General features: G+C 45.7%; 1 protein-coding gene across 1 annotated transcript in view; it reads left to right on the top strand.

Moving 5' to 3' along the window:
• The window catches only part of LOC119953191 (phospholipid-transporting ATPase IC-like), a 139,781-nt gene that overhangs the window by 46,032 nt on the left and 67,403 nt on the right, over positions 1–26,346 (top strand). The window lies entirely within an intron of this gene.

Below are 26,346 nucleotides of genomic sequence, written 5' to 3'. Positions count from 1 at the left end.
AAAGCTTCATCAGTTTTGAGTTGCCTCGATCCTATGTATGCTTCCTTTTCATCTTAGCTAGTCTCACAATTTCACCCGTCATCCATGGTTCCCTAATCTTGCCATTTCTATCTTTCATTGTCACAGGAACATGTCTGTCCTGCACCCTAATCAACCTTTCCTTAAAGACTCCCATTTCAAATGTGGATTTACAGTCTCTTATCTAACCCAAGTATGCTCTGTGTTTACAATGAGAAACTGATGTTGATTTAGGAGTGGTAAGAAAGGGACGTGTATTTTAGGCGCAAACTCAAAAGTTCCCCTCGCATTTATTTATTTATTTATTTATTAATTATTAAGCGGCAATTTAGCATAGCCAATCCACCTACCCTGTACATCTTTGGGTTGTGGAGGCGAAACCCACGCAAACACAGGGAGTAGGCGCAAACTCCACACAGGCAGTGACCCAGAGCCGGGATCGAATCTGGGACCTTGGCGCCGTGAGGCCGCAGTGCTAACCACTGCACTACCATGTTGCCCTTAGTTCCCTAACATTTATATCCTGAACCAAATGATTAAATAAATGGTTGAAAGGTGAATTAAAATCTCTGTAAACCTGTAAGATCCTTGACCTCAGTTGCTTGTCTCGGGCCCTATCTATTTTGAAATCATTATTATTAGCTGGTTCTAAACCAATGTGTGGAGTCCTGTCAACAGCACTGTGGCTAAGAAAATTAGTTGCCTGTCCTCGTGTCTGATTCTCTGTTTGCCCAATTTTATAAGGGAGCTGAGGGGTGTAAGAAGCCAGGCCCAAATTTATAGTGCTGAATTACTTTTATTAATTGAAAATTAATTAAATTGGTAATTCAATCTCGGGTGAAGTTTCACGACTTTGGGGGACGCTCCACTCGAGTGTACCTCACTTCTGTCCAGTGAGCCGATATGGCACCTGAGCTGGCCTCACCTGCTTTCTTAAAACAAGGTGCAGAATTGCCAGCAGCCTTTAAGGCAAATTCACATTGTCTCCACAGGTAGAATAATCTGCGAAAAGCCAAACTGTGACCTGCACTCATTTACAGGCACTCTATTTTGGAAAAATCAAGAATTCTCACTTGAACAATGAGAAAATATTACTCCGAGGTTGCAGAATACGAAATACGGAGAAGTTGCTACGGTGTGGTTTTATTTGCCGGTAAGTAGTACGGTGCACCTAATGTGTTGCGGTCAGAATGCAGGTCTTCAAATTGAACACGGCCTATTCCGGCTGATATTAGGTGATGATTGTCAATTCAGCCTCTTGGCTAAGATCACGTGTGAGATCAGGTGCGATGACTGCCCTTGTCAGCTTGGATCTAGTACGTCTCTGCTGTTGGGACCATGAATTGGATTCAGTTTGAATTGGATTTTGGATCGAGCAATGAGATGGATAAAGGTCTTGCTCCGTCCACTCTGCATGCTTTGTAACTCTGTGAAAGGAATAACACTTTTAAAAAAGAATTTGGTAATTGCGATACTCATGAAATACATTCTACTCCTTAAGCATTGTTCCTTCCTTTAGTTATGTTAATTACATTGCTTAATCCAAATTACTGGATAAGTCAAGTTAGCGAATAATTCAACCTTCTATAATGCACGGAATGCCTGCGAATTATGAAGCGTATGCTATAATTAAATCTGGCCTTTCAAAAACATTTTAATTCCTCGGTGACAGAATTCAGCACACACAAACAGTCCTTCTGAGGCTGCATGCATGTTGGCACTTTTTGCACAACGAGCGATTTAAAGCAGTCAGTGTTCTTTATTTTAAATTTAGAGTACCCAATCATTTTTCACAATTAAGGGGCCATTTAGCATGGCCAATCCACCTACCCTGCACATCTTTGGGTTGTGGGGGCGAAACCAATGCAAACACGGGGAGAATGTGCAAACTCCACACAGGACAGTGACCCAGAACCGGATCGAACCTGGGATCTCGGCTCCGCGAGAACATAGAACATACAGTGCAGAAGGAGGTCCATTCAGCCCATCGAGTTGGCACCGATCCACTTAAGCTTTCACTTCCCCCGTATCCCCGTAATCCAATCTAACCCTCCTAACCTTTTTTGGACACTAAGGGCAATTTAGCATGTCGAATCCACCTAACAGTCTTGGACTGTGGGAGGAAACCAGAGCACCTGGAGGAAACCCACGCAGACACTGGGAGATCGTGCAGACTCCGCACAGGACAGTGACCCAGCGGGGAATCGAACCTGGACCCTGGCACTGTGAAGTTACAGGCTAGTCACTTGTGCTACCTTGCATGTACAGTGCTAGTCACTTGTGCTACCGTGCACGTACAGTGCTAGTCACTGTGCTACCGTGCACGAAGCAGGACTCATAGACCACCATCAATAGTGTCCAACATCGACCTGAGCTGAGGTGAAGGGGGAAATTGCTTTGTCCTCTTTAAAAAGGCCCAACAGGGGTTTATGGTCCGTGATTATTATTATTTAAAAAAAAATATAAATTTAGACTACCCAATTAATTTTTTCCAATTAAGGGGCAATTTAACGTGGCCAATCCACCTACTTTGCACATCTTTGGGTTGTGGGGCTGGAACCCACGCAACACGAGGAGAATGTGCAAACTCCACACGGACAATGACCAGAGCCGGGATCGAACCTGGGACCTCGGCGCTGTGAGGCAGCAGTGCTATCCACGCGCCACCGTGCTGCCCCATGGTCCACGATTATTAAGTGTCGGCCATAGATGTACAGATGGAAATTCTTTACTCTCAATATCACAGCCATTCCCCCTTTTTTGATTTGGACATTGCATCATTCCATATCTGTCAAGGTTCATGATGCATACGTAATCAGTCGCGCGGGGACATCATCCCATCGATGGGAGGGGACTGCCCCTACTCTGTATGAAGAGGCATTGCATGCTAGTACCAGATGTCTTGTGGGATCATAGTGCAGCAAGATGTTGGATGATAGAAGCTGTAGTTTCACTTTTCATCCTGTGGCCCCTGCAATGATTTCTTCAACAGTACGTGTCGGAGTGTCAGTAAAGTAGCCAAGTTGGGGATGAATTTCCCAGAATAATTCATGAGGCCAAGGAATGACTTCAGTTTGGTCGTGTTTCATGGGGTCGGTGCCACTTTTATGGCCTTTAACTTTGTCCTCTCCAGGGTGCAGGCCATCTTTATCGACACTGAAAACCTGGTCTGGGTCTGGGAGCAGCATCTAAAGGGCTAACATGGGAACCCCGTACACTACAAGCCACACGGGGGAGGTCGATTAGTGACCCCCATAGTCCACATGAGGGTTATCACCATGTTCCGGTCAGATTTTGTGAGGGCATGAATTTCACCTTCCCGCTGGCAGACTTTTAGGCAGAGGGAGAGTGGGAGGGTATGTGCGAGGGGGGGTTGGGGATCGGAGTGAAATTGAAGGGATGGGATTCCCTCCAGTTTGCAGCCCACTCCAACCCTCACAATTATTTTACTGTTGGATGGTACGCCTACCCTTGACCAGTTGAGGTCCTTAAGCAGTCAATAATTAGCTACCCAGGGCCATTCCTTGCCCAGTCTCAATTTTTAGGCCAGTGGGAGGATTTACCTGGTAGGGGGGGACGACCAGTAATGAACGGGCTTAGATCTTGGGCAGGATGGGTTGGCGCCTCCCTCAGCCTTTCCTTCTGAAACCCCGATCACACCCTTTCCAACCCCACCCAGGCCTCCCCTCCCCTCCCCATCCCTGGTCCCCTTAAATTTACCTTGTCCCCCCGTCCTGAGCCTTCGGCTCATGCACCTTCCGAAGTTCCCCTTCTGTCCACTGCAGCGCTGTTGCTGCAGGGGGTGGAATGCTGCCCGCCAATCAGATGGTCCGACAGCTCTCCAGTGAGGAGCGCAAGTCCCTACTCGAGTCAAACGGCAGCTCATTCAAGTGTGGAATGGCTGCGAGGCCCTCGGGAGTCAACGGCGATGTGCTCCCCACATACCCTTTGGATGTCGGGAGGGAAACCCCGCCATGAAAAAAAACTTCGGCCCAGGAAACCCACATCACCCTGGCTGAGGTCAGAAGTTTTGTCACCTGCCTGAGGTCTGCTCGCTCCAGTCCCACCTGAGTTAAAACCGCTGCCCTTAGTCATCAAGGTAGACTGCGAGGGCTGAGGCCTTGCTTTGGAAAAACCTAGGCTTTGAGAGATGTGACTGTGATAATAAAAGGATTAAGATCCTGCCCGTGTGACAAAGCTATCTGACCTAGATAGACTTGGGAACATGCTTACAAGTGAAGAAAGCAGAGAATTAAATTGCATGTTAGGAAGTGCCTCCCTGAGTGGACTCATCAACCTGTGGAATAAATGCTGCATATTCTGCTGAGAACAAATTCACCGGCATGAACTTTGCAGGGAACTAGATAAGTTCCTGCAAGTGCCAATTTCTCTGCGTACGTATTCAGGGAGTGCTAGTATCACCAGACATTATCATCTCCCGGAGCTTAATTGCCTTTGTGGTCAGAGAAAGATTCTAAACTTGGACTAAGGTCATTGCTACTCCTGGAGATTGTCCACGCGGTCCTCCAATCTCGTCCGTTGCCACCCCACTGCCAGTGAGAAGGCAGAATGTCCAGTCAAAGCTCCATTCACTTTCACCGCGGGAACGGAGTATCCCCACCGCGAGCGAAGTCGGAGAATCCCGGCCTGAATGCCTGAGTTATGTGGGAGCAGAAACAGGGATGAAGGACTGGTGTGTACCCATTGCATTATGTTGGAATGGGACAGACTCAATGGGGTGATTTTGTCTGTAGATGGTCCGAAACCGACAATAGCAAATCGGCAGCGCATGTGACATCTCTTCCAATTGTTATTATTATTCCCATTAAGATCAAGAGCGATGAAAATCAGGAGAGATGTTGAGCAAGTGGTTGCTTTACACTACAGTAAGTCTCCACTTAACATTGCCTCTCTCAACATTGCCTTTCTTAATGTTGCTTCATTCTGATAAGTTAGTGCCAGTAAACCCATTTGACGTTGCCAGTTTCACTTCAACGTTGTTTGCCAGACTTCCTCTTCTGTGTTCCTGGGCCTTGCCTCCGTTCTTGCCTCAGACTCTGGGTGGGGCCTGTGACTCATCTCCTGGCTGCTTGCTGTCTCCCTCTGCCCCTGGCTTCACCAGTGCTGAACTCCCAATGAAGTCTTCGCCTCCATCCAGTGGCAGACATTGGTCAGTGCAGGTAGTTCTGCTGATAATCTCACCGACCAACCTCTGTCACTAGATGGAGCCTTGTCAATCTAAAAATACTGTACAGATGTCCACAAGGTGAGTGTATTTTGTTTGTTGTATACTGTATTAGTTTCTTTATGTTTAGTGATATATGTTATTTTGGAAGGAATGCACAGTGTGGCACACGAATGGTGCAGCATTTCAACTTGTGCGTCATTTTTTTCCGGGCCAGAGATGTCTGAAGGAACTTAACTCTGGCTTTATTGTTGATCCCTATGGGAGTCTACGATTAACTTAGTCATGAATTTCTGGAACACAAACACGACTTTAAATGAGGACTTACTGTACCTTCCAAAGCCAAAATTGCTGCTCCCCTGCCCATAAATTTACTGCTGATATTAGTATAATGACCCTCTTCAGCACACAGCATGTTGACTTGTCTTGTATTTCATTTAATTTCCAGGGGTGGATACAAAAATAATGAAGAACAGTGGGAAGTATATCTTGAAGAAAACCAGAATCGAGCGCCTCATGAATCGTGTGGTGCTTCTGGTATGTTCAGTCACTTTTCACTTGCTCTTCCACTTTGCCGGAATATGTCCCTTTGTAACTTCTGTGCCTCCTATCGTTGTGACATCTGCGCACTGGTAACTCCCTATTCCAGTCACCAGTAAGCGTATGGTGAAAAGCTGAGGCCCCGGTCATCAGTCATCTCCCACTGGTCGGGAAATGTTCCCTTTACCCTGACTCTCTAGTTTTCATCCTCCCAACCAATTACCGACCCAGGTAGAAAGTGCAGATCCAGTTTTTATAGTTGATCGGCAGCGGTGGGTAGCTTAAATTAAAAGTGGGAAAATGTTGGAAACGCTTAGCAGGTCTGGCAGCATTTATCGCGAGAGAAACCGAGCCAATGGGTAGATTCCGATCGTCCACCCCCCCCTCCCCCGGCCCCCCCGCAGTCCCCCATCCCCGCCAGGATATTCCAGTCTTGCCAGAAGCCAAAGGACCTTTGGCCGGGCTGCCGAATCTCCCGCTGGTGGGCTCCCCCACCGCACGGCTGGAAAATCTCAACCAACGTTTCAGGCCACTGGTCTGTTATAAGTTCTCAATCATGTAATTAAGCTTGTGTATTAAGCTGTGAGTTAAATAGACGTAAAGGAATTGTTTTTGTTTTTGGAGGGGGGGGGTGGGGGAGAGTGGTAAAACGAAGCACAAAGTCAGAAAATGGACGTGCGACCTCTTCACTGTATCGTGCATTTCCGTCTGGTGCTTGTTTCAGACTTGCCTCCAAAACAAAGCTTTATTTCCCCAAAGTGCTTTTATAGTCCAGGATATACGTAGGAATGTCCTGAGGGGTAAGAAAGGTGCTGTTTCTGAAAGCATATACAGGTAAATTCCTGTTTTTGACCAAATGGATGTTCATTCGGTAAAAAAGGATTTTCCTTAAAACCGGCACTGTGCAGTTCACCCTGTAGAATTAAGAGTGAAATAATGAGAGAACGGCGATGCGGTCAGACAAAAAGATGGATATATTTCACACCGCAGTGCCATGCACAAAAAACAAAGAGGAACCGGCAAACGATTAAATAAAGTGATTTGCCCGAAGGAACGCTTCAGCCTAATCGACCGAAAAAATAAATCAAAATAATACTCGCCCCTGTCCGATAAATCGGTATTGAGTAAATTCTGGATTTACCTGTGTTTCTTACTGCCTGTCTGACTTGGTTAAGGACTGGGCTTAGTGTCCAGGACGATCAAAGCAGGCTGCAGCTACTTGGATCAAAGGTGACTGTAACATTACCTATAAGGTGAAATTGAAACGGAAATAACCAACTGCAATTGTATTTAATGCACTTCCAGGTTCTCTTGATTCTCGCTGGTTTAGCCTTCTGCCTGGCTGTTGGAAGTGCCGTCTGGGGTGTGAAATTCGAAAAGAAAGTTCCCTATTTCGACCTTGTGCCTGATGGTTTCAGCCCAGGATATGAAGGCTTTCTGTCCTTCTGGGGATATGTTATTATCTTGAACTCCATATTGCCAATGTCACTTTATGTCACGTAAGCAAGTCATCCCTCTGCAAAGCTACACGCAAACTTACAAATGCTTTGAAATGTGCATCTATCCAGGCTGTTTTGCCCTCGACCTCCTTCCTAAGAGATTAATAGCGCAGAAAGAAAACTTTCGGTGGACTGCCAGATCAAACAATTCTACTGATTTCCTCATAATTCAGAAAGCAAAGGAAAGAGAGCTGTTGGAAAGCAATCAATGCCTTTCTATTAAATTGAAAGCAAAATACGGCAGGTGCTGGAATCCCGACACAAAAGCAGAGAGAATTCTGGAAGAAACCCAGCAAGGTCTGGCAGCATCTGTAGGGAGAGGAGACAGAGTTAATGTTTCGAGTCCACTTGACGTTTCTTCAGAACTGAGGGAGAGGGTGAATCCATTTGATATTTTGTCTCAAAAGAGGCTGGAACAGTGATTAGGAGCTGGGAGAGACTGAAAATAAGATATAGCAAACCTAAGAACAAGTGACAGATGGCCCAGTTTGGGGGAAAGGGGGGGGGGGGGGGGGGGGCAGTGAGTGTTTGTGCATTGAGGCAAAAAATGTATGAGGTATTTTAAAAAACGGGAAAAAATGGTTCAGCTGAAGGAGGAAGGTCTCAGTCTAAAATTGTTGAACTCAGTGTTGAATACTGTATTTCTATTATACATAGTATTTGATAGTAATTGAAATGATAAGCTTAGAAAGAGAAGGTAAGGGTATGAATCATTAGTCAAATTGTGTGCTTTAAAACATGATTTTATAGTTTTAAACATCATCCAAGTCTGGCTCTGATATGAACTAAACCTCTGAAAATAGCTGATAAGAGGTTTGTTGCACGTTAAGGCTCTGAGATACGATTAGTATGTGTACCGATATCGACCATCTCCAAACATAGAAGCAGAAATTCTCCAGCTATTAGATTCATTTTTCCTGCTAGCAGGGCACCCCAGCGCGTTTCCCAGCGGCATGGGACGGTTTCAATGGAAAATCCCATTGACAAGTGGCGGGAAGATAGAATCCCGCCACCAGTGAATGGCATGGCGCCAAGCAACACGCAGGGACTGGGGAATCCAGACCAGAGTCTCTCCGTCATCAAGCTAAACATCGTGTGTTTCTCTTATCAAAGGCTGTTCTCTGAGCAGCTGATGCTGCAGCAGTGACGGCTAACAGTTGTGTCACGCACTGCTCAATTTCAGTATCAATGGGCGGCACGGTGGCACAGTGGTTAGCACTGCTGCCTCACAGCAACAGGGACTGGGATTCGATTCTGACCTTGGATGCCTGTGCGGAGTCTGCATGTTCTCCCCGTGTCTTCGTGTATTTCCTCCGGGTGCTCCAGTTTCCTCCCACAGTCCAAAGATGTGCAGGTTAGATGGATTGGCCATGCTAAATTGTCCCTTAGTGTCCAAAGGTTAGGTGGGGTTACGGGGATAGGGCAGGGGATCGGGCCTGGGTAAAGTGCTCATTTGGAGGGTCGTTAAAGACTCGATGGGCCGAATGGCCGGCCTCCTTCTGCACTGTAGGGATTCAATCATTCTATCAACTTCGAATGAGTCAAATTGCAGAGTGAGGACAAAACTAGGGGGAGGATACAAAGTAATATGTGCTGATTTTAATGAGGTCCAGGAGAGGGAGCTATGTTATTAAATTGTACAAACAGCCTTGGACACTGGAACTGTTACTGAAAAGAATATTGTCATTTACTGCCCTCTGGTAAGGGAACAGTGAAGCAAACCAAGGCGGTAGGAGTGAGAAAGCCCTGAAATTATCGGAATTTCCGTGGTTCCCTTACCACTAAAACATGAACCTCTGAAAAGCAGCTAGTGACACAGAATTGTACATATTGAAAGAACTACTTCCTTTTAGCAGCCGCTTACTTTAAATATTTCAGCGGGTCTTTTATTTGACTGAAAAACATGCCGATTTTAATCGCAGTACATTGCAAAGTGGTGTTAATAAATGCCACCACTTTGTCCCTTTTACGATGGTTAGTACTGACGTGATTTGTGCAGTGCCTTTAATATTTAACTTACTGTAATTCTGATTGTTCTCACGCTATCATTGCAAGCTAACGCTTCAGCATACAGCAGGTAATGGCAGGAATGTTATTTTTCAGCTTTGAACTCCTCCACATAGCCCAGAGCTTTTTCATTAACTGGGATCTGAAAATGTACTGTGCTCAGAGAGACTGTCCTGCCAAAGCAAGAACCACCACCCTGAACGAAGAGCTTGGCCAAATAAAATACATCTTCTCAGATAAAACAGGCACTCTGACCCAGAACATCATGGCATTTAAGAAATGCAGCATCAGTGGACGGGTATATGGTAATTATTGATGTTAATCATGAGGAACGACCGCTGTTCCATTTTACAGAACTCTTGTCAGCTGAATACTCTACAATGGAACTGTTTAAATAGTCCACAAATAGAGGGCAAACTGTTTTCCCCAAAGAGTTTTGATTGCAAAAAGGGCGTGTGATGATTTGCAGTTTCATCTTGGTTTTATTTGTGAAGTTGCACAAATTTGTAGAGGTCAGGGAGACCAGTTCTTGCAAATCCTCACAGAACTTGATGTATGTGCGACATGAACAAGCCTTTTCCAGTAACTACCTGCAAAACAGATTCGTTCTCCTACTTTGGCATGGGACATATTCGTGCCAGAAAACAGGTGTGCACTTTTATAATGTCTGACAAACACTCAGGACATCCCAAAGTGCATTAAGCCTTTACCAACATAATTGGTTATGTTGACAATTAACTTGAGCACAATAAAGATCTGATTAGTTAATCTGATAAAGCAGGCACTCTAATCCAAAAGTACTTATTTGTTGGTTAGATATAATGTATAGAAAGAAATTGGTAAATAACCATGTGGAAAAGGGATTGAAGATGTCAGGATCAGGACGTTAGTTGGCTGGATGGACAGTGCGAACCAGATTGGTGCCAACAAGTGTGGGGAAGGAGGGGTCAATGTTCAATCCCAGTATGGCAGGGGCGGACTCGTGACCTGCCTCCTTGTCCTACACGTGGCGGAGATGACCTGCCTTCGGGCAGAGAACTCAGAGGGGGAAAGCTATGTCATGGTGGATTGTAGAAGAAATCTTGGATCAGAAATATTCTGTATTTTGTCAACTAAAGTTTGAATTATTTGTCTTTCAGGTAATCAATTTGGCGATGTCAATAGAGCAAAGGTAAGTGTGTTTTTAATCAAAATTATTTGTCAGGAATCTGACTTTGGCAGTCATTGAATTTTGAGATTCAGTTAAAACCTGGTACCCATTAAGTACTGCTTACTGACCGACAAGTGATTACAGGAAGATAAGGAAGGCCCCTCTCTATATTTGTCACAATATTTTAACTGGGATGCCTAAAGATTAGTATCATTGCCTCATGAAGCACTGGTAGAATAATGGAACAAATTACAACTTGTGATGTATATTTCACGTATTCATCACCAGTAGCTGAATCCGGAACCTGGAGGGTTATGCATGTTTATAAGAATCTTTATCTTTATTAGTGTCACAAGTAGGCTTATATTAACACGGCAATGAAGTCACTGTGAAAATCCCGTAGTCGCCACATTCGATCGCCTGTTCGGGTACAAGGAGGGAGAATTCAGAATGTCCAATTCACCTAACAAGCATCTTTCTGACTTGTGGGAGGAAACCGGAGCGCCTGGAGGAAACCTATACGGACATGGGAAAAATGTGCAGACTCTACAAAGGCAGTGACCGAGCTGGGAATTGAACCCGGGTCCCTGGCGCTGTGAAGCAACAGTGCTAACCACTGTTCTACCGTGCTGCCCATGTTTAACCATGTGAAGTGCAAGGTGGGATGTTTTGTGGGGCAGTGCAAGCTCCCCTACCTCTGAGGCAGAAGCTCCCAAGTTCGAATCCCACCCAGGACTTGATGGCCAAGGAAGTGTGTTGATACCATGGCCAGACAGGTTGATTATCAACCATTAAATCCTTCCAAAATGTCTACGGCAGGTGGTAAGAGTCTCCCAGTCAGCCATAACTGCAGAAAGCAGCAACAAACCACTGCAGTACCTTGCCAGGCATAACACTGGACCAACATATGAAGTGCATGGTCACCAATGCTCTCTTATGGCATGGGACCTGAAGAGCGAGATGCATGTAATGAAATAATTAAGAACATTTCCAGCCCTTCTCACTGGCAGAATCTTCGGTCCCCTCCCCGGCGAGTTCCCCTGCAGTGGGACGGCCAAACCACACAAAACATCGCAGACATTGGCAGGGCTGGAAGATCCCGCTATGCTGCCAATAGAAAGCTGCCTCTGTCCGGAAAACAAGCCCCAGGGAGGAGTTGGAAAATCCCGCCCATAGATTGAACATACTGAGTAATAAGCATTTTATGGAAAAGATACCTTTGTTAATAAGTGGAGAAAATAACTTGTTTTAGTTTTATTTAATGTTAACTTTAAATCTGAGATCGAAAGACATTTATTAACCAATGCTTTTAAGGGATATGTGAATACGTTGGGCATTTGGAGTTAGGTTACAGGTCAGCCACAATCTCATTGAATGGCAGAATGGGTTGGAGGAGATGAATGGCCTCCTCCTGTTCCTGTGTTCCTATATCTACAAGAAATTAAATCCACTCCCCTCATGTTGGAATAGACCAGAGGCGACCGCTTCATCAGTAACGAGGGTGGAATCATCATCGTAATGTCATGTGTGCTCTGCCCAAAGGCAGGTCCTCCGCTATTGTCCACTGACGCTTTATCCTGAGCTGTCGTCTCGGCAGGTTTTATGTCAGTGGTGATCTGCCATTGCCTTCTGCTGTCGGGGGCAGGGCAAAGAGGGAGGTCCCAACTTCACCACATCCAGGACAGGAATCAAACCCGTGCTGTTGGTATTACTCCGAGCCACTCACTCGGCAAACAACCCCCCCCCCCCCCAAGAAGTGGAATATCAACTGTCATACAATGCATTTCAGTTCTTATCCCATAATTCTCCACTTCAACCAGCGTTCATCAATTATTGAGCCACTCGCCTCACCCCACATTGAGAAGTCACCTGGTGTGTTTACAGGTCGTTGACTTTAGCTGGAACACGTTCGCCGATGGAAAGCTGACGTTTCACGACAGTTCACTTGTGGAGCTGATCCGATCAGGGAGCGACCCTGGAGTGCATGAATTCTTCAAATTACTGGCTGTTTGTCACACGGTGATGGTGGAGGAGAAAAATGGTGAGTTTGAATTGTCTCTGTTTAGTGACTGTTGAATTTTACTGATGTTTACGCAGAATACTGCTCGAAATGCAAACAGACTATTTCTTCAGTGATAAATAGGTTCTCTTAATTTTTGCATTAATTAGCTCTTTATACTCCAAGGACTGCCCAATTTCCTATATTCTTCTCATACATGACATGGAGATGTCGGCGTTGGACTAGGGTGGGCACAGTAAGAGGTCTTACAACACCAGGTTAAAGTCCAACAGCTTTTGTTTCGAATCACTAGCTTTCGGAGCGCAGCTCCTTCCTCAGGTGAGGAAGGAGCTGCGCTCCGAAAGCTAGTGATTCGAAACAAACCTGTTGGATTTTAACCTGGTGTGTAAGACTTCTTGTTCTTCTCATATATGTAAGTGGGGATATTTTGACTTTAATGAAGCAAAACAAATTTGGTAGCAATTTTACCATTTAGAGAAAAATGTCCTTTGACACAAAGATGGTTTTAACAGCACTTAGAACATAGAACATAGAACAGTACAGCACAGAACAGGCCCTTCGGCCCTCAATGTTGTGCCGAGCCATGATCACCCTACTCAAACCCACGTATCCACCCTATACCGTAACCCAACAACCCCCCCCCCTTAACCTTACTTTTATTAGGACACTACAGGCAATTTAGCATGGCCAATCCACCTAACCCGCACATCTTTGGACTGTCGGAGGAGGAAACCCACGCACACAGGGGAGGACGTGCAGACTCCACACAGACAGTGACCCAGCCGGGAATCGAACCTGGGACCCTGGAGCTGTGAAGCATTTATGCTAACCACCATGCTACCCTGCTGCACTTCTGTCACTTAAAGGCTGAAGAGAAGTTGCTGTTACGATTTCAAAGTTTAGAGAATAGGGCGGGTATTTCAGGTGCACACAACAGGCAGAAGCTGGTGCTCGCTGCTGGGATTAAATAATTAGCAAATTCTGAGGTAATTGCAATCATTTGCTGATAAGTGCTCCCGTTGGGTGATGCTCCACATCAGAGAAGTTTATTTGTGCAATCGGCCCTCACAATTCTGCTTTCAAATATTCATCGCTGTGATCCCACAGTTTCAGAAAGGCAGCTTGGGTAACAAACTATAGACAAACTGGTCATTGCAATGTGAACACTGCTTTAGCTGGGCAGTAGCTTGTCCAGGGCGCAGGCATTACAAATACATTGGTTGGAATTCTCCCGGGCAAGGGGTTTGCAGGCGCGTAGGATTTTAATCCTGGCCTTATTGTTGATTGCTGGTGAGATTTCAACCCTTGGGCTCTGAAATTCTGGCGAAGGCCTGACACTGCCCGGGCACTTAATTCTGTCAACGGAAGAGATGTGGGGCTCCCAATGATTCTACTGTCAGCAAGCCAGATCTCTGTCATCAGCATCTAATTCCACCGGAGAAACCAAGGGAAAACCTTTATACTGACGGGATTTTACTGTCCTGCCAAAGTGAAAGGGCCTTTTAATGGCTCACCGCTCACCCCTTCCCCAAACTAACCAAGTACTCAAATGAAGACAGAAAATGTCTGATATGATTAAAGAAGAGCAACACTCAAACAAAGCCAATACATGCAAAATACTGAAGCGAGAAACATGGACAGAAATGAGGAATTCAGGTCCCTTTGTAAGGGGAGGCCGTGGTGTAGTGGTATTGTCACTGGACTAGTAATCCTGAAACCCAATATAATGCTCATGGGTTTGAATCCCACCACAGCAGATGGTGTAATGTCAATTCAATACAAATTTGCAATTAAAAGTCCAACCATTGCCGAATGTCGTGGAAAACCCATCTGGGTCGTTAATGTCCTTTTGGGAATCTGCCAAGGCCTGGCCTACTTGTGACTCCAGATCTGCACCAATGTGTTGATTCTTAAATGCCCTCTGAAATGGCCCAGCAGCCTAACCAATTCAAGGGCAATTAGGGATGGCCAATAAATGGTGGCCCAGCCATTGACGTCCACATCCAATAAATAAATAAAAACCAAAGAGAAAATACTGAAAAATCTCAGCAGGTCTGGCAGCATTTGTAGGGAAAGAAAAGAGCTAACGTTTCGAGTCCAGATGACCCTTTGTCAAAGCTCTGAATAAATAAAAAAACCTCATTAATTTAGCTTTTGAGGGTCAAATATTATCCCATGCTAAAATTCAAGTTCGAAAGGTACTAAGCAAATAGTTTCAATACCTTGGTGGGGATGCCTTATTTAATCTGCAAGGTGAATGCTCAGTCTAGATGGGTCCCTGCAAGTAGAGACAGGAAGGGATTCACCAGGATTAATAAGGTGCAGCTACATAATGTACAGTTGGCTGCAGGTGGGGCAAAATCTTTTTTCCAAAAGCTGTGTCAGGTCGACACAATGGCTGATAAAATAATAGCCTCCATACATAGTAAAGCAAATGTAGACGAAGAGAGAAAAAACAGTTAGCCATGGTGCCGAGATCCCAGGTTTGATCCCATCCCTGGGTCACTGTCCGTATGGAGTTTGCACATTCTCCCCGTGTTTCATGGGTTTCACCCCCACAACACAAAGATGTGCAGGGTAGGTGGATTGACCACGCTAAATTGCCCTTTAATTGGAAAAAATGCATTGGGCACTCTCAATTTTAAAGGAATGACAACAATAAAGTGTTTAAAAGATGCTGTATGCTGTTTCAACAAACTGAATGGTTTCCTGGGCTCACAGTCAAGCCTTATAACATAGGCTTGTCCGAGAGCCTAGACATCCAATACGGCGCTAAAACGTGTGCCACAAAGGAAACATTGATTGACAGCTTAGGCTGTCTGATCTTTGCTGTCAATTTCACAATGTTTGTTCACACAGGTTAAGTGGTTTCAAGGATTTGTGATAGACAATTAAAGGGTCCGGATGATTGACACTTCTGTTAGCTTGTAGTGCAACAACTGTTTTTCAACATAGGTGAAAGTTATGAATGAATTACTTTTAACACTTGTTTTTCACAAGGAATTATACACCATAAGATTTATTGGTTCTAGACAATGTATTGTGGGTTAATGGGCATGGCAGTGGCATTGCTTGTTATTGGGGGCAAGAGGGGCCATGGGATAGGTGGAAGGGCAGACCTTGACATACGAGGCATGAGGGGTCATGGGGTGTGTGAAAGGGCAGAACTTGGAATAGGGGGCATGAGGAGGACATATTGAACTTACCTTCAAAAGGTCCCCTCATGTAGACTAGGGTAAAGACTCCTCCGAGGAGCTGTGAACTGCAACTCTTTAAAACCTGGCCTGACTCCATGAAAATTGTGGAGGAGTGGGAGATGCCTGTCCCCCACAATAGAGCTGGGTTGGGATGCTGATGTGGACTTTTGACATGTACCAGTTCATACACTTTGGGTGGGGGGGGGGAAGGAGCAGATTTAGGACTGAGTTGAGGAGGAACCTCTTCACCCAAAGGGTCGTGAATCTGTGGAATTCCCTGCCCAGTGAAGCAGTTGCGGCTACCTTGTTAAATATTTTCAAGGCAAAGGTAGATAGATTTTTGAACAGGAAAGGAATAAAAGGTTCTGATGAGCGGGTGGGTAAGTGGAGCTGAGTCCACAAAAAGATCAACCAGATCTAATTGAATGGCGGAGCAGGCCCGAGGGCCAGATGGCCTACTCCTGCTCCTAGTTATTATGTTTTATTAAGGCACTCAGGAAAGTTAGGAAGCCCCGTTATGGGACCGGGAATCCCAGAATTGGGAGCCGTCTGCCATTTTTGAAGAGTTTGAGTCAACCTCCGGGCCCTCGTGTTTGTTAAAATTAGTTACAACTGCCTAATTTTATTTTACATTACTGAGGTTGCTTCTCCATCGGGTAAATAGAACAACTACAACATGATACAGAAAACCAAGGGGGGGATTTTGCGCCCGAGTTGGTCGCAGACGCAAATGGCGACACGGGCGCAAAGTTCCAGGAGAGCTGGAAAACGAGAATCTCGCCGGCGAGATATCGGTTTCACATTTTCCTTGCTCTCCACCCCCCTCCCCCCACCCCGCAAATAGTGGCGTAGTGAGGTTCCTGCTTATTATATCGGAGGTCCGGGCACCTTTTAAAAAGCAAGCCAGAATGTCGGGATTCACGGCGTATGCCTCCATTTTATTTTTTCGTTCTGCGCAAAGCTGGCTGTGCAGCCAGCGAGCTGCAGGTTGGTTTCCTTGCCTCATCCAGCCCTCTACACAGAGGAGAAAATTCCGCCTATTGGCATGGATTCACCATCACAGTTTTCCTGCTTTACCTTTTTTTAATAGAAAAGGATGAGATTAGCAGCAGAAATTGGGCCTTGGTGAAGTGGGATAACTGGACTATTTTAGGTTTTCCTTTCAGTTTGGACCTCCCTGTTCTAATCTGCAGAAAACTTTCAGTACTGGACACGATTAATAACCATTACTAAAAAAGTTCACCGGTGTTCAATGGGAACTCAGAAAGTTGATTTGACAGAATTTCTGAATCTATTCCAGGCCATGTTTGGACATTGAACTTTTCCTGTTTGTCTTACTTCAAGGTCAGCTTGCATACCAAGCCGCTTCCCCGGATGAAGGGGCTCTGGTCACTGCGGCAAGAAATTTTGGTTACGTGTTTCTGTCACGCACGCAGGACACAATAACCATTAGTGAGCTGGGAGTGCAGAGGACGTACACAATGCTGGCGATACTGGACTTCAACAGCTTCCGGAAGAGAATGTCTGTTATCTGTGAGTAGCTAACAACAGACAACTAAAGAATAAAATGCATTTCCACTTTTGGAGTCATTCTGGCACAGAAGGAGGCCATTCAGCTATGAAGTCCATGCTGTCTCTGTGTGGAACAACCCAGTCAGTTCCATTCCCTATTCTATCCCCTAGCACTGTAAATTTATATCCCTAACGTTCCTATCCTATTCCCTAACCAATGAGGCCTGCACCTCAAGCACCCTGATAGACAACGGATTCGAGGGATCATTATTGCTCGTTTCCCAATAGAAGGTCTTTTACTGTAAGGTGAAACTTCCTTTCAATGAAAGTTGTTTTTTTTGGTTTTGCATCCTGTCTTTCCTTAACTATGCAGCCATGGCTAAGCAGAGATCGCCTCTCGTTCCTCTGCCAGTCCATCTCAACATGGTGCTTTCCTTTCAAATCCTCCAATCCGATTACTCTGTGACAGGAGCCCAGGGAAGAATTCTCCAGCCCTTCCCGCTGCCGAGATCTTCCAGCCCCCCCCAAGTCAACCACCGCGGCGGATTCCCCGACGGTGGCACAGGCGAAGAACGTAAATCACCGTTGGCTTCAGCGCAATCTGAAGATCCCAAGGGGGAGTCGCATCCATCATGGGAAAACCGCCAGAGAAAAGGCTGGAGAATTCCGCCCCTAGTTACTCCTGTCAGAGATATTGGCAGACACATTTTGTATATGTTTTGTTTTAAAATTTGTCCTTGATATGTGGGCAATGCCGATGACGTCTATTGTCCATCCTAATTGCCCCGGCAACGCACACATTACAGGCTGTGTTCACATTAGAAAGAGTACAGAGGGGATTAATGAGGTTGCTGCCAGAACTGGAAAATGTCAGCATTGAGGAAAGATTGCCCGGGCTGCTGTTGTTTTCTGTGGAACAAATTAGGTTGAGGTGAGATTTAACTGAAATGTATAAAATGATGACAGAGTGGAAGGAACTATTCTCTTAGAAGACAGATCAATAACCAGGGTTGTGGGGGGAGGTGGAGGGTTGTGGCAGCGATTTAAAGCAATTAATAAGAGGATCAGAGTGGTGTTCTAAAGGATATTTTCATGCAAAGTGTGGAATTCATTGACTGAAAGGGTGGTAAAGGCAGAAACCCTCATCACACTTAAAGAAAAAAACACTTAAATACGCACTCGAAGTGCAGTGAAATACAGGACTACAGACCAAGGGCTGGAAAGTAGGATTAGGCTGGATAACTCTATTATAGCTGACACGGAAAACAATGTAACTGTGGTGAACGTATTGTATGAACCATTCACCATGTATTACTCTGTATCATGCTGTTGCCCTTGAGGGGAGGTATAAAGAGCAGCAGCCCTGTAGGCGGCTCTCTCTAGCAGATCAGTCACAGGCAGGCTCTGTTCTAGTTGATTAAAGCCACAGTTTATATCCACTCTCTGTCTCGCGTGAATTGATGGTCGCATCAGTAACCTTTGATGATTCCATGATTCTAACCCAATGGCCTGTTAACACTACAAGAGCATTAGGAGTTAACTGTACAGTGCAGGTCTGTAGGATATGTAGGCCAGATCAGACATGATGTGTGTTAATGAAACAGTCGGTTTTTCACAGAAGTCCAACAGCTTTCATTGACATTTGTTGATACCGACCAATAATTACCAGTCTATTTGTCTTAAAAATTAATTAACACTGCCTGTTTTACTGGCATAAACCTGGCACCTAATGTCCATGTGCTGGGTGGTGCACTGATTACTATCTTGGTCCAGGCCAATGTCTGAATGCTTTGCATTTCCACAGATGAGGCCTATTATCTGTTTCAGGACCACTTCCCAAACATAGCCATGACGTTTTGGGAGATCAAGTTTTATATAAACGGAACAACAGGAAGTATAATGTTAAAATGGACTTGCATCTGTCGCTTTGTCCAATCAACCTCCACTCGCTAACTTAGCACATGTTGGGCATCAAAGCTGAAAGTTTATTGGTTTATATGGAATTTTTCTCTCTCAGAAAAGCTGTATTGCAGCGAAGTAAACACTCTTCGTCATGTGAGGATGTACCAACTGTTTAGTTTCAACGTCCCAAATCCCTGGAGCGCGACTAGAACCAGAAAGCCAGAAATGATTTACCTACTGTTGCCAATCGGAATACTATCCCACCAGCATCACCAATAATGTTGCTCTTTAGAGTCACCAATATGATACTGAGGCTCATTTTATGACATGATGTTATGCCCCAACAGCGTCGCCAATACTGTGGGTGTTTCTATTTCTCTCACTGAACCACAAGGCTTTCCCGTATATCAGTCAAATGACCACACAACCAGTTAGTCAGTTCCAGTTCAAAGATGGTTTATTTACACACAAGGGTTACTTCGACATGCAAGCACAATATCTACTACAAGTTAAACTACACCTATCAGCTACAATAACCTATACTTAACTTCAGGGGGACTGGCACTGTGCAGATGGATAAGGTCTTTATCTTGATTTCACGTGGCTGGTTTGAAGAAGTGGCTCTGCCTCTGCTGGGCTCATCTGTCAGGAAGCGATGGTTGGTCCTGAACTTGGCTGGCTGTTCCTGTTATAATCGGCTGACACGTGCTGGATTCAGAAGGGGCTGGCACAGGCCGGGTCCAAAAGAGACTGAACACATGGCTGTGTCCCATTTTATCCCTCTAGGATTTCACGCTGTTTGGGGCAGTCCTTAATCTTGGACCCAATAATTCGACAGGACTTCGATCACTGCCTTCAATTTTGGCCAATAAAGGGGCGGGTGCCTTAGCGGCTGAGCGGGTCCTTAGAGGTCATTGACCTTGGCAGTTGGGCTCTCTGAGTAAAGGGAGTGCCGCCGATCAGTCTGTGGCTGTACCGGTTTCTTGATTGGAGTCCTATTGTTCTGGGGAACGGGCCATTAAAATGCAAATGAGCGGGGGTTTCGATCAGGTCTAGCTACCTGCGTTTCAAATACACAGAAGCTCTGTATCTGTCTGAGTCCTGGATTGGCCATAGTTCCCATGGTCCTTTGCTGGTGGCCATCTCAGATGGCTGCACTACAAAAGCAAGCTCTTTGTTGTGCCATTTCCTTAAGAAAAAGCCTGTCTGGAATGCACCACACTTTGTGATATGGATCTGATATAGAGCAGTGGCACAGTGATTAGCACTGCTGCCTCACAGTGCCAGGGTCCCAGGTTCAATTCCAGCTGTGGGTGACTGTGGAATTTGTACATTCTCTCCGTGCCTGCATGGGTTTCCTCCGGGTGCTCCTCCCACAATCCAAGGATGTGCAGGTTAGGTGGATTGGCCATGCTAAATTGCCCCTTGCTGTACAAAGATGTGCAGGTTAGGTGGATTGGCCATGCTAAATTGCCCCTTATTGTACCATCGGTGGGGTTGCGGTGATAGGATGGGGAAGTGGTCCCAGGTAGGGCGCTCTTTCAGAGGGTGATGCAGACTCGATGGGCTGAATGACCTCCTTCTGCACTGCAGGAATTCTATGGTTCTAATTCAAAATTTCCTCTGTTACTTGTCATCTTGAGCCTAATCTCAGAAGACTGATGTTGTGAATTCACCCTGAGCACTTTTTTCTCTGCAGTGGAAGATTCAGAAGGGAAGATTAAACTGTACTGCAAAGGAGCAGATGCGGTGATCTATGAAAGGCTTTGTCCCAAGTGCCCCCACAAGGAGAGCACTCAAATGGCACTCGATGTAAGGCTGCTAATTTTTATTCCCCCCCCCCCCCCCCACCCGTGTTCAGGCTTGCTATAGGAAGGATGCGATTGCACCAGAAGGATGCAAAGGAGATTCACCAGGATGTTGCCTGGGATGGAGTATTTGAACCTTGAAGAGAGGCTGAATAGGCTTAGGTTGTTTCCTTTAGAGCAGAGAAAGCAGAGAGGGGACCTGACTGAGGTGTATAAGATTAGGAGGGGTTTGGACAGGGTGGATAGGAAGCAGTTGTCCCTGCTCAGTTGACAGGTCAATAATGAGGGGACATAATTTTAAGGTGAGGAGCAGGAAGTTTAGAGGGGATTTGAGGAAAGCTTTCTTCATCCAGAGGGTGGTGGGAATTTGGAATGAACTGCCTGGGGGCGTAATAGAAGCGGGAACCTTCACAATATTTAAAAGGTACATGGATGAGCACCTGACATAACATTCAAGGCTATGGGCCAAGGACTGGAAAGTGGGACGAGTATAGACTTAGTGCAGTTTTGTTGGTACGGACTCGATGGGCTGAAGGGCTCTGTTCTGTGTGACCCGATGACTATCGGAATCTTTGAGGACTGTGATCCCGCTCTGGCATCAGTGAAAATTTTAGCAGTCGTTAGATGTGTTCAGAGATCAGGAGGAGTGGAAATGGTCTTTGGTTTTAAGCTTCTCCTTTAAGTGTTCTCATGTTATAATTTCAACAATGTTAAGTTGACGAAACCTATTCCATTTCCGTGTGTTATACGGGAAACTGAGGAGCTCACAGGTTGAGAACTGTCTGGTCGCATTGAACTGATAAATTGATTGATATTTTCTGGCGCACATTTTACTCTGGATGTTGTTAGGTTACAGACCTTCACAAAGTAATGCACGTATGATCACAAAGAACAATCCCCAGCAGCACTGCCAACTTAAAGTGAACTCATTGCAGTGGCCTCTTGTAATGCAATCATCGCAGTGAATGTTTAATGATGGGGGGGGGGGCCTCTGTCACAGGGGAATTATAAACGTTTATGAGCCGACTTAAAGCTCTTTACCCACATCATCACTGAAATGCCAGCAGCTTGTTTAGAAATGAGTGGTCCCGATTTTAAGTGGGGAAATTGGGTGGGGGTTGGTGGTGGGGGAGTAGACAGACATGATAGTTGTCAGGCCCAAAAGAGGCAACGAATACAGGGGTCCAGCAACATTGCAGGTCTTCCCAGTCGGTCCACACTTATCCCTTGTCCAAAATCCATCCAGATCTACTACCTGCCAAAGGGCGAGAATGGCAATTCTGCGACAGGAGGGGTGGGGCATATTTAAAATCTATCCTCCCCTGCTGTCCTATGGTGTCTTCTTCGCCTACTCAAAAGGTGGGTTAAAAGCAGGACACAGCGAGGGAAGCAACAGGATCGGAGAGACTAGCCGCAGTCATTTTAACTTCAATTCTGCTAATTTCTGTCAGGCAGGGAGAGTTCAAATCAGGAGCATTGTTACTGCTCAGGTAGTCCTGTACAACTCGAACATCAGACTGATTAAATTGGGGATTTAAGATCTTTAATATCTGAGAACACATGGGTGTGATTGAATGACCTTGTTGTGCCCGACCCGGCGACGTGATGAGGCGGTTGAAACTCGCGAGAGGGATTTGCGACGCTCGAACCACCTCGTGTGATTTAACTGCCAGGGTGCCCAGGTGGCACTGCCAGGCTGGCAGTGTCAAGGTATCGGGGTGCCAGGTTCCCGTACCAGGAATCAGGTGCTGGGGTGCCCTGACCTTAAGAGGTAAGGTTGTGGGGGGGGGGGGGGGGGGGGCTTCCAGAGTCTGTGGTGAGGAATTCCAGGGGGGGTCCAGAGATCAGGGCAGCATTTAAAAATGGCACTCCGATCTCTTCCTGCACTGACGAGCTGTGAAGCGTACAGGAGTGCGGTACTACTCAGCAAAGAAGATGTGTGAAGAGATCAGATCAGTCCATGAGAGGGTCGTTTAGGAGTCTGGTAACAGCAGGGAAGAAGCTCTTATTGAATCTGTTAGTGTGTGTTCTGAGAATTTTGTATCTCTTGCCCGATGGAAGAAGTTGGAAGAGCGAATAAGCTGGGTAGGAGGGGTCTTTGATTATGCTTCCTGCTTTCCCAAGGCAGCGGGAGGTGTAGACAGTCAGTGGATGGGAGGCGGGTTCAAGTTATGGTCTAGTCTGCGTTCACGACTCTCTGTGGTTTCTTACAGTCTTGGGCTGAGCAGTTGCCATACCAGACTGTGATGCAGCCAGATACAATGCTTTCTATGGTGTATCTGTAAAAGTTGGTAACAGTCAATGTGGACATGCCAAATTTCCTTAGTTTCCTGAGAAAGTGTAGGCGCTGTTGTGCTTTCTTGGTCGTAACGTTGGCGTGGGTAGACCAGGGCTGATTGTTGGTGATGTGCACACCTAGGAATTTGAAGCTGTCAACCATCTCCACCTCGGCCCCATTGATGCAGACAGGGATGTGCACGATACTTTGCTTCCTGAAGTCAATGACAGCTCTTTAGTTTTGCTGACATTGAGGGAGAGATTGTTGTCATTACAGTAGGTTCTCTATCTCCCTCCTGTTTTCTGACTCATCATTGTTCGAGATCCGACCCACTACGGTCATGTCATCAGCAAACTTGTAGATGGGAGTTGAAGCCAAATTTGCCACGCAGTCGTGTATGTATAGGGATTATAGTAGGGAGCTAAGTATGCAGCCTTGCAGGGCCCTGGTATGGAGGACTATCATGGGAGAGGTGTTGTTATTTATCCTTACTGATTGTGGTCTATGGGTCAGAAATTTGAGGATCCAGTTGCAGAGTGAGGTGCCAAGTTCTAGGTTTTGGAGCTTTGATATGAACTTGGCTGGGATTATGGTGTTGAAGGTGGAGCTGTAGTCAATAAATTGGAGTCTGACATAGGAGTCCTTTATCCAATTGCTTGGAATTCCACATGACAGTGACCCTGACGCCACAATATATTCACCATAATAATGGTGTCTGGAGATCACCCAAATGAGCTCACTTTCAACCGGCAGTGCTGTTAGGGGTCCGCTTTTTAGGAATATTATTAATTGCATCAAGGTAGAGCAAAAACGAAACTGCCTCAACTACTGGGTTGCCAACTATTCACACTGGCGAGATATTGTGGTCCCACCGACGCATGAGTCTCCTGATGATGATGAGTGCAGTGACTGGGAAATCCCGTTGACAATGGCCGAGTTTGTAAATCCCACTGGGGGCCGCTTCTGCCGCCGAAAAAACATGGGCGTGTTGGACGGGACATCCCACCCTAGATTTCAAGCAGACGGCATTCCTTTTTTTAAAGAATACAGTGGTCCTCCTGTGTGCTCATTTTGGTGGAATCTCTGATTGCAAGCCCATCATTTAAGACTGAGATGAGGAGGGTAGCGAATCTGTGGAATTCTTTACCACAGAGGGCTGTAAAGACTGGAGAGTGTTTTGGGGATGAGACAGGAAGTTGGAGCTGAGGATTATCATACCAGATCAGTTTTAGTCTCATTGAATGGCGGAGCAGACTCGATGGGCGGAATGGCCTACTTCTGCTCGACATCTTATGGTCGGATGATTTTATTTCCCCTTTTCTCCTTATGTTCCTCAATGTCAAATCATGTCAGATAACGCTTTTGTGAAGAACTTTGGGATGTTTTACTATGTTAAAGAAGCTATCGAAATGCAAGTTGATATTTTTGGCCCATTTCAATGGAACAAAAGCCAATTTGTGCAAACAGCCCTTCTACTTGAAAGTAAATTAATTAAAAAAACACTTGAATTTTTGCATGCAGAATTTCAAAACAATTCCAAAGCACTGACAATGATATTGGGTGCAAGCGCACTGTCTATAATAAAATTATTTATTCTCAGTAAGATTGAGACCCAAGGCTGGATTTTGTCTGGCTTTCACTGCCTGTGCTGGAGAGCCCAGAAATAATTGGGAATTTGGCACGAGAAGGATGCGGCTGCCTAGACACAATCACGTGGCAGTAATTTCCCACAAAATAGGTGACATGGGCTTATCGCTGAATCACATGGCAGGAGACCCACGTCGTCTAATCCAGTTATAAGTTGGCAGTGCTATGCTGACACCCTCCAGTGCTCGAGGATGAAGGAATACAGGGTGAATGATTCCCATTGGGCCAAAACTTCTTCCTCTCTTTCAAGGCAGCGTTCACAGGCTCCACCTCCTTCGGAAATTGATGTTACGTTAATGCGTGGTCCCCTGTCCCTCGGCTATGAGCTGCCCCTTTAATGTTTGGACCCAATACTTTGGATTTATGCCCTTCCTGCCTCAGGCGCCACCCCTAAGAGTTTAAGATGACCACATTTCAACACAAAATAAAAGGGACTGGATTCTCCGGACCCCAGCCATGTGATTCTTGGCGGTGCGCCATTCGATCCCCGCTTGTCAATCGGATTTTCCATTGTACTGCCACACACCAAGACACCCGCGAGTGAGTGTGCGCAGCCGGCGGGAAAAGTGAATCGCAACAACCTGAGAATTCCATTTACATTTACATAAATGTTAAAGTGCCCATTTACCCATCCACGTTCTCCAAAGCAATGCACCTTGCTGTGACTCAGTCTCATGCAATCCAAACATCTTATACTAGCTAGTTAAGCTACATTTAAATCGCTGATTTTCACTGGGCGGGTTAATGAAGGCGCACGAGGCACATGTGAGTTTCATTAAATTGGGGAGGCAGCATTAATTCAATTTGAATTACATTTGCATTAAACCTGGCAATGAGCTTCTCACTGCTAATGAGTTTACCGTTTTGTTACCTTCCCGCTGCTGACTTGATCGCTTACAGTTTTCCCGCCCCAGGAAATCTTGACGCACGACCTCCCGCACAATTTGCTGTGTCTGCCGGCCATCTTGCCTGCTCCCGTGTGCTCCACAAAATCCAGCTCCCCATGTGGGAACCTAAATCATCACCTATACTGGGTCTTGTTTGCACTTTGTGTATTACACAATGGGGACTGGATTTCACCCACTTTCACCACGGGTCCAATCACCAACGTGCAATATAATAATGGTATCTATGGTCTCATCTTTGCAGTGTTAATGTAATGAGCCATGGATCTTCTTGCACTTGGCAATGTGTAATGGGAGCATAACAACAGCGTGAGGCCCCAAAATAAGTGATAACTCCCATTTGTCTGAACTGTAGGAGGCATATAAGGCTCCAGTGGAAATGGAACTGCTAAAGCAGCTGTAGTAATCCACAGGAGGCAGGAGTTCCGTCACCACACCAATATTATTTACAATAACGATATTACAGCAGCAGCAGCTTATAACACAGTGCTGAGCAGCCAGTCAACTTAAGTGACTGGACCCCTCAATGAGCTATCATTGAGGGGTTCATACTCCAATTGGCCAACCAATAAAGCCAATGGAGTTCATTACACCAGCAGTTTAATCAAAAGTGCTGGAAACAAGGATTAACAAAAACACGGCAAACCAAACAGAACATCATACCAACAGCAGTGTTGG

Source organism: Scyliorhinus canicula, chromosome 18 (genome assembly GCF_902713615.1).
Source record: "Scyliorhinus canicula chromosome 18, sScyCan1.1, whole genome shotgun sequence".
Taxonomy (NCBI): Eukaryota; Metazoa; Chordata; class Chondrichthyes; order Carcharhiniformes; family Scyliorhinidae; genus Scyliorhinus; species Scyliorhinus canicula.
This window is presented reverse-complemented; position numbering and strand designations above follow the sequence as displayed.